The sequence below is a fragment of the Eupeodes corollae genome, chromosome 3 (assembly GCF_945859685.1).
Source record: "Eupeodes corollae chromosome 3, idEupCoro1.1, whole genome shotgun sequence".
In the NCBI taxonomy this organism is placed as follows: Eukaryota; Metazoa; Arthropoda; class Insecta; order Diptera; family Syrphidae; genus Eupeodes; species Eupeodes corollae.
In genome coordinates this window covers 55,822,498-55,835,071 of record NC_079149.1, presented here as the reverse complement: position 1 = coordinate 55,835,071, position 12,574 = coordinate 55,822,498, and the positions used below count along the sequence as shown (strand labels likewise).

At 32.1% G+C, this 12,574-nt stretch overlaps 1 protein-coding gene and 1 long non-coding RNA gene across 2 annotated transcripts in view; both read left to right on the top strand.

The window, feature by feature from the left end:
- LOC129952662 (terminal nucleotidyltransferase 5C) overlaps positions 1 to 12,574 on the top strand; it is a 132,529-nt gene that overhangs the window by 56,273 nt on the left and 63,682 nt on the right. The gene's annotated exons all lie outside the window — the stretch shown is intronic.
- LOC129952665 (uncharacterized) lies at positions 101 to 436 on the top strand. Its single transcript, XR_008782356.1, has 2 exons — positions 101 to 160; positions 251 to 436. It is a non-coding gene; the product is annotated as an uncharacterized LOC129952665 (long non-coding RNA).

Genomic DNA, 12,574 nt, shown 5'->3' with positions numbered 1-12,574 from the left:
AAACTAAAATTTTGCCAAACTGGAAATAAAATGCTACCATATGGCACCTTTCTAGCCTTATTGTTTTTCTTTTAAAAAGTTGATTTGCTTTTCTATCAAATGCTGATAAATTACTGTCGCTGTCAAAAAAACAAATAAACGAAAAGCCTTAAAGCCAGAAGTAAGTATAACCAAATACCTACGCAATTTTGGCTTTGGCTAAAAAAGGAACACACCTCATATTTTCGTTAATGATATTTTTTTGCCACAGGAATAAAACGTGGGCGACAAATAAAGAATTTGTGGGCGATATAGAACATCATAAGGACTACCCCAATGGCTCTGATGAAAAGTCAAATATCAAACAAAATCACAGCTTCAACAAAGATAAAAATGGAGCGGGAGCCGGTAGGTACGAGTATTATATTGATTCCATCTGGCGCCATCAAATCATTCTTGAAAGCAAAAAATCCGTTGCTGACAGAAACCTACATGCATCCCTTAAGTCCTAAAAGTGTAATTACTGAATAATAATTATAATCAAAATTCATGATGTGAGCATTGGAAGGATATTGAAAAAGCAACGAAAAGATAGAATTACACTAAGCTAAAGCAAATTTTCACTCAAATTTTACCTTTCTCACTCATACACATACATTGAAAATTTAGTAGGGTTTATTGTAGTATTTGTAAGGATGAATACTTTTGCATAGTCTCCAAGAAGTCCACCACCTCTGCTGCCATGTGACTTGTCCTACGAAGGTTCTTTAATCATAGTTACCATATGGAAGCTCGTATTTATTGTTTCAATAAGATTTCCTAGCTAAAATTAGTTCTCCGTCCTCCAAAATCCTGAGTTTATGAACAAGCATTCAAAAAATATTCATTTCGATGAAATACTAGTACCAGTTGATGCGAAAAGCTTCGTTTTTCGAAAGAAATCCAAATGTTCTAGAACATTTTAGCTTCCCTGTGGTTTGCTGCGTTCAACCCCTCCAACAACTACCAAGGTTAACGAAAATCGGTTGGGGAAATGCCAAAGAGTATTCAGCTTCTTCCTTAATCAACGAGTAAACTACGCAATAAAATGTGAGTGGGTGTAGGCATTATTTGACTGTGTTAGTGTTCCTATACATATCTCATCATTTCTTCCTTAAAATACATGAATGAATGAAAACCCTTTTTAATGAATGAATGACGTAGGACAACTTGTTCACTGGATTTGATTTTCATGATTCTGACGTCAATGGGAGGATTCAGAGAGCTTTTGTCTGCCAGTGGCAATGCAAATAACAGTTTTCAACCAATATGTTGGTATAACGGTAAGGAAGAACGTCACAGTTACAGTGCGCAGAAATAAAATATTGTAATGATTGATAAATATAACAGTAGTCGATGCGTAGGTGTTATGAATATACATAAGTATGTGAAAGTTTTTATAGTGAAGGAATGTTTTCCATTTTCGGATAAGCCCATTTGGCCACTTGATTTAAATGCGTGTTACATATGTATTGTATATCTAAGGACAGCAGAGCGTCAGCTTTGGAGCGATTTTGTTTTATTTTTATGAGATGGGAAATAAAAGATAAAGGTAAGCGGCTATAATTTTTGTATCATGGTGAAATCGAAATGACGAATTTGTATTTGTCGTATATTTTTGAAACAAGTGCTTTGGAGCAATAAACAAAATATGTCCCAGGGTTGTCATTATTCTTCAATGTAATGGTGACTTGTTGCGCATATTATAAATAATGCAGTAGCTATAGGACAAAAAATGTGTTTCCGAGAATTCCCTTAAACCTACCCCAAAACCACTTGCCTTTCATGTAAGTTTTAAAGTTACTAAAATGGGATACAAGTAAAACGTGTACAGTTAATTCATGGGAATTGACATTAAGATATTGATGGAATGAAATAGTTTTAACGTTGAAAATGTGGAAGAATCCATTTACTTTCGAAAAATTCTTAAAAAGACAAAAATATGCATGGGAGATTGAAATTTGTATGCGGATTAAACAATAATCAAAGGTTTATATTTTAAAAATTGATAGGGTAAGTACGGGAAGAGTGGAGTTCCCTTAATATTTTTTTTAAATGTAATCACACATCATTAATATATTGTTTCTTTATAAAGGATAATTTATTTTGAAGTGTCATAATTTTAGTTAAATGTTTGTCATTTGCAATAATGGAATTACTACAAAAGTTTTGACTCGAACGTAACCATTTCTTGCGCAATTATCCATCATTACGGTTGTTATAATCTACGCAAGCAATTACTGAAATTGTGAAGAAATTTGAAAAGAATTAAAGCATTACTGCTGTCAAGAGGCCGGTGATGTGCATCGTCAAAAATGTTTCTGCTGCAAGAGCAAGTGTTTCGGTGAATTTTCCTAGTCTTAAACCAAACTGATAGTGACCTATCAGGTTATTGACGATGGGATTTATACGTTTACATTTTACGGCATAGATGAATTTGTGAGCGATATTGAGTAGACCGATACCTCTATGATTGGTGCAGTTTAAACAAAACTAAATTAAATTAGGTGGATCAACTGTCCTTTAAGAAATAGGGCCTAGTGACTTACAACTTTTGACAATTCCTGTGTGCTATTAATGTTGTCAGAGATGGAGAGGACCTATGGTCTTAAGGGAAATAAGAATGGTGCAGTTTAGAGGATCTCCTTTTTTAACTAATGCTGAGGTTCCATTCATCGGGCATGCTTTCTTCCTACCATATCATGGTGCATGCTCCTAACCAAATTATCTCCAGCTGCTTTGAACAGGTCGGCATTTTAGCAGTCTGCTCCGGCGGCTTTATTAGACTTCAGCTTAGATATGGCAATCTTTAGACGTGTTGGCTTTAGTCAATCTTCCTGCCTGACGGTGGAATTCGGATTGTCGTCGTCCATTTCCTCAGCATTGACTTTGGTTCCACTATAATGTTCCACTTTCGTATTTGCAGCTTTCAGTTAGATTTATGTACTTGTCTATTTCATTTCACCTGCTCATAACACTTTTGAACTTCTTTTCTGCTTTTGAACCTCTCAACATCCTCGACTGCACGCTTCTTATGCTTTCTCTTTTTCCTTCTGAAAAATCGGTATTCCTCTCTCCTGTCCTGCTCATAGAGCTCGTGAGCAGCTCTCGCCTTTCTTTGCAGTGCTGATTTGCGTGCCTGTTGTTTGGCTGTATTTGCTTGCCGACATTCCTTATCAAGAATTTCTTGACAATGACTCCTCTGACTGTATCTTGGCAATGTTGGCACTGTTTCTCGATATATTGTGTTTCTGGCAGAGACCTTTAAAAGAGGTTACTTGTAACTCGGTCGGAGAAGGATTTGCGATTATAGCCGTTCAACGTTGTATCTTCTCCCAGCATCTCCCTGTTTCGCCTTGGGTCTGGTAACCCGAAGTTCTAACTTGGCTACAACCAGGTAGTGGTCCGAGTGGGTGTTAACTCCGCGGAAAGTTCGGACATCTATGATGTGTGTATTGTCAAAGGCAACATTATCAATCAGGTTGCGGTTAGATTGATCTGGAGAACTCCAAGTTCCCTTTGGAAGTTGATTTGTGGAAAACGCATACTGGCTACCATAACGATTTACCCCGCAGCGAAATCGATGAAATTAAATCCGTTATTGAGAGTGTTGTGGTGCAGGATGTTTTCCCTGATTATTCCACTAAATTTGTCTTCTCTTCCAAGCTTAGCATTAATATCGACCGGGACAATTTTTATATAATAGCTAGGACACTACTCAAATGTTTTGTCCAAGAGCTCGAAGAACATATCCTTAGCCATTCTCTAAATCGGCCTCCACTAATTCAACTCTCACTTTCTTGAAATCAAAGACCCTGTGTGTCGATTCACTATTAATTCGGAATTTGTTTTCTAATTTTTTGGAAAATAGGTACGTTTGTCCTTTAAAAAGATTTAATATCTGGGCTTAATCGATGTTGACCACAGTCATGTGGTAAGTCAATTGTATATATTATGTTGGAGATTTTTTAATAATAATGTAATGACCAAGAAAATGTAAGGGTCATTGCTTTTGAATTCCTGAATATTTCAATAACAGGTTAAACAGGAATTTGTAGCATTGTTGGAGTTGCATTATGCTTGAATTGGGAATTGAATTTTTTTGAATAATGATTTAAGTAAAAATCGATAAATATTTCTGAAATAATCTTATTTTTAGGTTGAAACGTCTTTACATACTTAGTAACTGGCTATTTTAAATGTAAGTGTATTATAGAGAGGACACAGTTTAGTACTAGACAAAATAATTCAGTTTTTTTATTGAACTAAAATTGTATGAATCTTTCTGTTGTTAAGAACCTCTTTAAGAGATATTTTTTTAAGTAAGGGTAAATGTTCTTCGCATAGATTCAAACCACTATTTTAACTGCTTAAGTCTCTTAGATCTAACATTCATTCTGTATTAAAATTATGGTAATTAAATATGTCATCCTACGTCTACAATTATCATAAAACCACATCCTCACTGAAAATTATTATCCTTGATGAGATTCCGGCTCATTAAAAGTCCATATATAAAATGTAAAAACATGGAATACAGAATCTAGTCCTTCACGTATTTTCGTCCCTTTGGATTTATTATACTCATATAGCACACTATACACCCAGAAGTCTGAACTTCTAGTATAAATTGTACAATATTCTAATGAGGAATCAAAACCCCTTATGTTTTACTTTTTTTTTTCTTTGAAGAATATTGTAGTTGGTTATACATTCCCATGGGATGAATAATTTATGTTTCGCCTACCTTGCCTGAGAGAAAATAATAAGTCTTTCTTGAAAATAAGGAATTATTCAGATTTTTATTTCTATCTCCATATGATTGTGGAGCTTCGAACTTTCTTTAGTTAATAATTTCATGTGTTTATATTTTCCTTAAACTGTCTTTTACTCAATTTAAAAAATCACCTTGAAGTGATGGAAATTGAAATATTATTGCCATATATAATAAATGTATATATTATTTAGGGTAACTCTATTTTTATCTTGTATGAAACAATTTCTCAATGATGTTTCGAAGTGCCTATCAATCGTATTTATGTATTTATTGTATTATAACTAAAGTTCACTTAAGACTCGGCGAACATTTCCTTGCACTAAGCTCGATCAAAGCGGGTCATTGCCTTACAGTGCGGATCATCTGAATAACACCTAGAATTGACTATAGACATTGCACCAAAATTACTGTTTATATGTTGGGCGTATCTAAAATTTGTGGGTCCATACATAAAGTTTGTATCTTATTTCAAATAAGGTCTTATTTCGTAACAATATTTTTAGATGATGATGAGATGTTATTACCATTATTATTCAGAAACACGTTGTGAGCATTAGCAAAGAGAAAGATTTCTTGAAAGGAGGTGTCAGTTTTGGTTTTAAATTCCCGAATCTTTCAATGAATGGGAAAGACAAAATGTGGTTAGGGATTAAACATTCGCGTAGTACGGCTAAATAATTAATCTATGTACTTGATAGTATGATGCTAGTATTACAGTTGAACTTTTTAAAGGGAGGAATGCAGCTGGTTATTTCTCTAGAGCTTACGACGACGTTAATAAACCATTGATGATGTTATCAAGCATCAATTCAAATTTTTAATTCTGTCAAAGAGGCATAAGAAATATGAAGGAGAACCAGCTCTGAGATAGGAGTAATATTTAAGTCATGGATATAAAAGAAAGATCAGAGGGAGTGAACAACTTTTTTCCATAGCCATCTTATTACAAAAGTACGTATTTGGAATTTGATAACATGTTCTTCTTTCTGATGAAAAAGTGTGATGGAACTGTTTTAAAAGGAATCTGCTCGTATGTATGGTATTTCCATCTCACTCGAGAATTAATTTTACTTCTTTTTTCAAAATGTTAACTCACTTATGTAAGTTTTTTGTTCATTAAAGTTCAATAATTTTGAAACCTAATAACTCCCTCTCCGACATTTTTGTGAACAAAAACCATCAATTAATATTCTGTCAATTACATGTCACAGAGATTAAGCAGCACAGTTTAGAAAATTATTGTTAAGTCAAGTGAAATATGCCGGATTCCTCACCATCTTCTTCAAAACTCCATGTTTCGAAATTGTTTCTTTCTACAGAATTCACAAACAAGGACTTTTACTAATACAAATAAAGACAAAACAAAAAATACAACATTTGATTAATACATGTGTACATGTTCGAGTACACTAAAGTATAAGCTTTAAGCTTAAAAAATACTCGTGTCTACAATACTCAGCGGGAGTAACCTTCGGTTGGAAAAAAGATGTCCTAACCAAGCAGAAGTAGCACCACCCACCCTAACCATCACCATCGCCATCGCAATTGATGCAGATACTTTTCCATGATTATTATTATTTTCACAGCATCACTACACTACGCTATATACATTATACAGCTTGACGTCTGAAAGCATGATTTTGGTGGGCGGATGTTGGCTATTTTTAGATCTGCGCTTCTATGATTATTCCTTGTTTGCGTGCTTGTTTTAGAACGCCGCTTCGTAGATGACGAAAGACATAGTTTGGGAGTCTGAGGTATTGAGGCGTCTTCCATGTTTACTGTTCACTGTTCAGTGTTCGGTTCAGCCACAAAACAAGTGGGTGGAATGTTTGAGGTGTCGAAAAAGGTACTACACTGTACACACGTTTGCTTCGCTATAGTTGCCGGAACCCCTAAGATTATACTTCGATGATGATGGTGCCGAGTGAGAGGCGAGACCTCAACCATAGGGAAATAAATGAAACTTTGTACGAGTACTATAAAGAAGACGATCCGCCGGATTCGTTTGTTCATCGATTTCGATTTCCTCGCATTGAATTGTTGGTAGATTGCGAATTGTGTGTCTACTGGTATATAACGATAGACTCACAAGTCGTAAGTCGCAAGTCTCGAAGCTACGATACAAGTGCCTAATTATTTGTATTTGCAGCAGTCAGAGAAGAAGTTGCATGTGGCATGGATAGGATAGGATAGGATAGGATAGAATATACTGTATATAGATGTTGGAGGGTAAGTGGGCATGGGCATGTGCCCGACTGTGTAATGATGTCGTGCAGTGAAGTTGGCGTCGATGGGTTTCATGTGCAAAATGTCGAAAGATTAGAAGTGAGTGTTCGATGGATATTAAAGAGCCATTTAAACTTTGAAAGTTCATCCAACCTTATAGATGGATTATATTTTTAAATCTCCATGGGTATCTGGATTATACATGGAATATGTTTCATGTTTTCTACTGGATGTAAAGTTGGTTCAAATATAAAATAATGGCGTTGCTGGTGAAAATTGCGAGGAAGCATAAGGAAATGCAAATGCATACAAAATGGAAAACTGTTTTGTGCATAACCACTTGTAAGCTTTGGACATTAATATGAATAATAATAGGATACTTTTTAATAATATACACATAATTTCTTCCGTTAATGTTAATTTTAATGTATGTTTTTATAATTAGTTATAAATCCTATTAACATGAAATATTTCTTGTATTGGGCTTTGATGAACACTTAAATTTTATATGCACAAGAACTTTTTTGTATGTGTGTTAATTTGACCGAATATTAAGATATTTCCAACCATATGGAGAAATAGCAGTAAGAATTCTTATGAGTTCTTAAAGAAGATTAATGATCTAACTTTTTATAGAAGCTCATTTGTTAAATAAACATAAAACATCAAAATCATTTATTTTAATCAAAGTGAATAAATGAAATCTATGACTGTTTATGTAATTATGTTTGCTAAGTCCGATGTGTATTTAAATTCATGACTTTTTCAAAACAAATTAAAGGAATGAGTTTCAAACAATTTTATTTTTATTACTCGAACTACATTTTTAATCACTCTTTTAGGGTTGTTCAATACTCTAAGGTATCACAATGGATGAAAGCAGCCCATTTACCATTTACCATAATAAAAATAGAATAAATTACTGGACTGCGTATAGGATTGATTCGCTTTTAGGGCTATTTAAAAAAAAGGGGGATAACTCATAACTGATATTATATCCCGACTGTTGATTTTCTTGTTTAAAAGGATTGTTGGTTTATGTGTTATGTTAAAAAAGAATTGATTAATTTTAAATTACCATAAATATTTTGCATTTGATGAAATAGTTTGATTTAAAAATCTATTTTAACTAACAAGATTTTAAGTCGAAAACCAATTTTTAGCAATTTAAGTAGCATTTCTTAAAAGTTTTTATTTCTTATATTAAAAAATACAAATTGGATAAATTAAATTAATTTGAAATCAATGTATTCTTTTATTCAAGAGATATTGAGATCTGAAAATCAATTTTAACAAAATTTGCGTACTATTTTTTGTAGATTTTAATTTTGTATTAAATGAAATGACTGTTGGATTTTTATAAAAAAAATACTGAATGTCAAAAACAATATTATCCGTGAGATAAAAATAATTTCAAGCCAATATTTCAAATTTTTGAAAAGATGTTTGAGCCGAAAATCAATTTTTACCAACTTGTATTATTTTTTTTAGGTTTTTATTTTTTGTAAAAAAAAATGTCGATTCGTTTTTTCTCAAAACTTAACTAAATAAAAACAACAAGTTTTAAGCCATAATCTTAAAATACTGACAAAGATATTTGAGTCGAAAATCAATTTTTACTAACTTTGAGTACTTTGAGTTTTTATTAGGTTTTTATTTTTTATAAAAGAGCTTTCTAATTTTTTTTTTCTCAAATTTTATCAGATGTTAAGAACGTTTTTTTTTTTATTGCCCAAAATTATTTTGGAGGTGAAATATTTGTTTCTTCGCAAAATATTCAAAATGACAAATTTATTTTTTTCAGAGTTTTAGATTTTTAAAAAACAGTTAATTGGTATTTTTTGAAAAAAATGTTTTTGTTCAGTTTCTCGTTACAATATACATATAATGTAAAATTTAATTAAAGTCACTAGCTTCATTGGTTCATGAGATATATAGGGTTAGCTAAAAGTTTCACCTTTTTTAACTTCCCCTATGAATTTATTGTAATTTGTCAGATCTGTTGAATTGAAAACTTTGACATTTGTCATTTTTTGAGAGTGCTTTCTGCATCTTTCTGCATTATAATCTGTATAGCAAAATGTATTTGAAGTTGATATTTCTACTGATTCCTGCGCTACGGACTACGAAAGAAACGTCGCTAGCGTACGGACGTACGAAAGTACGTACACACACACGCAAATACATCTATCTGAAAATCATTTATTTCCACTCTAGGGACCCTGAAACGTCGAGAAATGTCAAAATGTTTAATTCAACAAATCGGACCGATTCCAATAACTTCCTATATATGCAGTTTAAAACCTATTCTTTCATTAGTTTTCTTATCAATGGATATTGTTTTTAAAGAACAAGTTATTCCACATATGCCGCAGTGAATTGTCACAGTAAGTTTATTAACAATAACATTTAAAAAATTAACGGGTGTGTTAAGACTTATCAAAAATTATATTTTCATTATATCATAATGCAAATATTTAATAATAATAACTGTATACAAATTAGGGTTCTTCGGAAGATTTGAAAACCAATCAAGATCTAGCTTAGTACCATTCAGAACTCTTCAAATATATAATTTAAATTAATGAATTATGCTCTTTTTGAACTTATTGGCTATTACTCTTCTTTGATGGAAGATAAGCGTTATACTGTATGAAACTTGATAATAACTGCGAATTGTTCCTGGATCCAAAAGTAAGCTCCGTATGTAAACTTATATATATACATACATACACATTTGATAAACTTACAAAAAAACACTCTACTTTAAATAACCATGTACAATATGTTTTTAAAATGTTGTCAAACAAAAAAAAAAAACATAAAAATCAAGTTTCAAATGAACACACATTTAGTGAAAAAGAAATTAATAAATCCATTTTTTATTTTTGTAAGAAAAATTCGAAATAATAAATCAAATGAAAAAATATCATTAAAAAGAGCAGCTGATATTTGGCGTCGATTACCACCCAAAGATAAACTTGTATATCGTTTATGGGCTCATAAACACAAGCAACAGCTTGCTGAACGCATTCAAATAAAACGAAAACCAATGAAAAAATACAGAATTAGTTATGTTAAATAGCAACAACAAAAAAAGCACTAATAAAATAAAATTCTCAAATAAATAAGGTAAGTACTTTTAACTTAACACAAAATAAGACCAAAACAATTCGTTGTTGAGACAATTATAGTATTACCCCAGAATACCTTATAATCTAACTTTCCAAATTTTACTGTCAAATTGTGACGAAAATATTTCAAAATAGCTGAATTTTCTTTAACTTGACAACAGAATCTTCTGCCAAAACTAAAGCTTTTTTTAACCTGACAGATTATTTAATTATTATAAATTTGCTGTCTGGCCTGGAAGACATATTCCTTGCTTGTTATGTTCGTATAGTGTAATATTCGTATGTAGTCGAACTTTACCTTCACAAACAAAATTAGAAGAACATTTGTGTTAAAAAGACAAATAAAATAAAAAAAGAACGCAAACGCCTCAGTGGCCGTTTGTTAATTTTCGTTCAACCCCAGACTTAATTTGAAATAGCGAACAAAATTCAATAAATAGTGAATTTAAGAACTAAAACTAAATACTTAAATTATTTTGTATAGTTTTATGTTGCAAAAAACGGTGCATTTAATAAGTAACCCATAATAACTGAGATTAACGAGACCTCCCCAAAAACTCATTTATTTACTATTCTCCATTTGTGTCAAAGCATTCCAATTTCTCATAGTTTGACTAAGGAACAAATATCTATACTCGACGGTATGACCAAATTTGGCATCAAGCTGATACTATTAAGCATTCTAAGATTAAAAAAAAATAATTCGAAAAACTAGTTCAAATGTGGCCGTTTTTATTTCAGAAAACCGTGTTATCAATTTTCATATTTTCATATATAGTATTACATCTTATGAACCAAAATCAATCAGTAACTTATTTTCAAAAAAAACTGCTTTTAGTTTTTACCAGGAATGTATACAAATAATGTTAAATTATATAAGGAACTATCTTATATAAACTTTTATAGGAAAAAATAATAAATCCAATTGGCTCATCGAGATGAACACACATTTTAAAAGAGTATATTCTTGAAAAATGTTATTGGATTGGCATTGAAACCATCTTGCTTTGATGAAATGTTATCTACAGTCTTATTGTCAGACTAAAAGGAATAAGATTAAGTAAAGAAATAAAACTTATTTTACGAGTACTCCAAAAGCTTAGAAAACGTAAAAAAGCATAAGGAACTAAGTAGTTGCAAAGATAGCAGTGATTTTTTATATTAGTTTGGACTAACGAAAGACAAACGAATTCTTTAAGACTGACTTTTTGAAACAAAGAAGACAAGAGTTTGAACTTGTTACCAATGGCCATATGTGTTAAATTAGCCATGTATGTACTTCAACAATTTAGCAAACAAAACTTAAAGTTTATACTAACTTCTTTTTAACTTTACAATTTAGAGAGTCCTATCAATCTTATCTTATAAGTACGTTACACCTGATGAAACATTATTGTTTATAATTATAAAATTTGAAGACGTTTTTTTTATTTAAATTTTTCCAAGCAATTTCAATGAAAAATATTTATTTTGAATCAAAAAAAAAAACAAATCAAAATAATTATCAAAAGAAAAAAAAAACATTAATTCTTAAGCAAATATAGTTTAACCAGCTCAATTGTTTGAAAGTAAAACTCAATGAACCAAACAACTTTGCCATTCTCTCCTTATGCCTATGCCATAATACCTATAACCAGGTCGAACCATACCACTTTAGGTGACCGGGTGTGTGTGTCTGCAGTAACACAAAAATAAAACAAAATATATATGTACATACTACCAACTAAATACCATTCAAAGCTTCTGTTTCTGCTACTCAAAATATATGGCTAGATACTCATTATACTCGATATGTACTTACTCAGGTATTTGCACGAAGTACTCAATTCAAAACAAAAAAGTTTCTCTAAAAGCTGCACGACTTCTATAACCTAACAGTGGGACGAAATCGACAACAACAACGGCAACGACGCATACAAGAATCTTCTTAGTACCATAAAAATACTTAGAGCTTTTGAAAGTTGAACTAGCAGTATCTACACTGTACCCATATAGCCTGGGGTAAGATACTCTGACGTAATAGATTAAGCTCTCATCATGCAACGGAGTGAAGGGAACATAATGTTCCCTTTGCATGTGCACCGTCTCTCCAACAGAACCTTTCGAAGTTATTATTTAACCAAAATCACGACATCCACCAAAAGAATTGCATTTGTTTCTCAAGTATTCTACAGTGACACTTAAGGCACCCCACCAAAACCAACAACAACAAAAAGTAAAATAAAAACCGCTCTAATAAACACCGAGAGAGAGTGTTTCCACTGTTGAGAAGAGTATGGGGAGAAGGTGGGGGTAGTAGTCAAATTGATGGTGGCATTCTACCAAGCATGCAGGTTTTCCCCTTCAAGCTGCTTCGACTTGAAAATCAAAGAAGAAAAGCTCTTATCTCTGCGACTTTTATAGCATTGTATTGTAG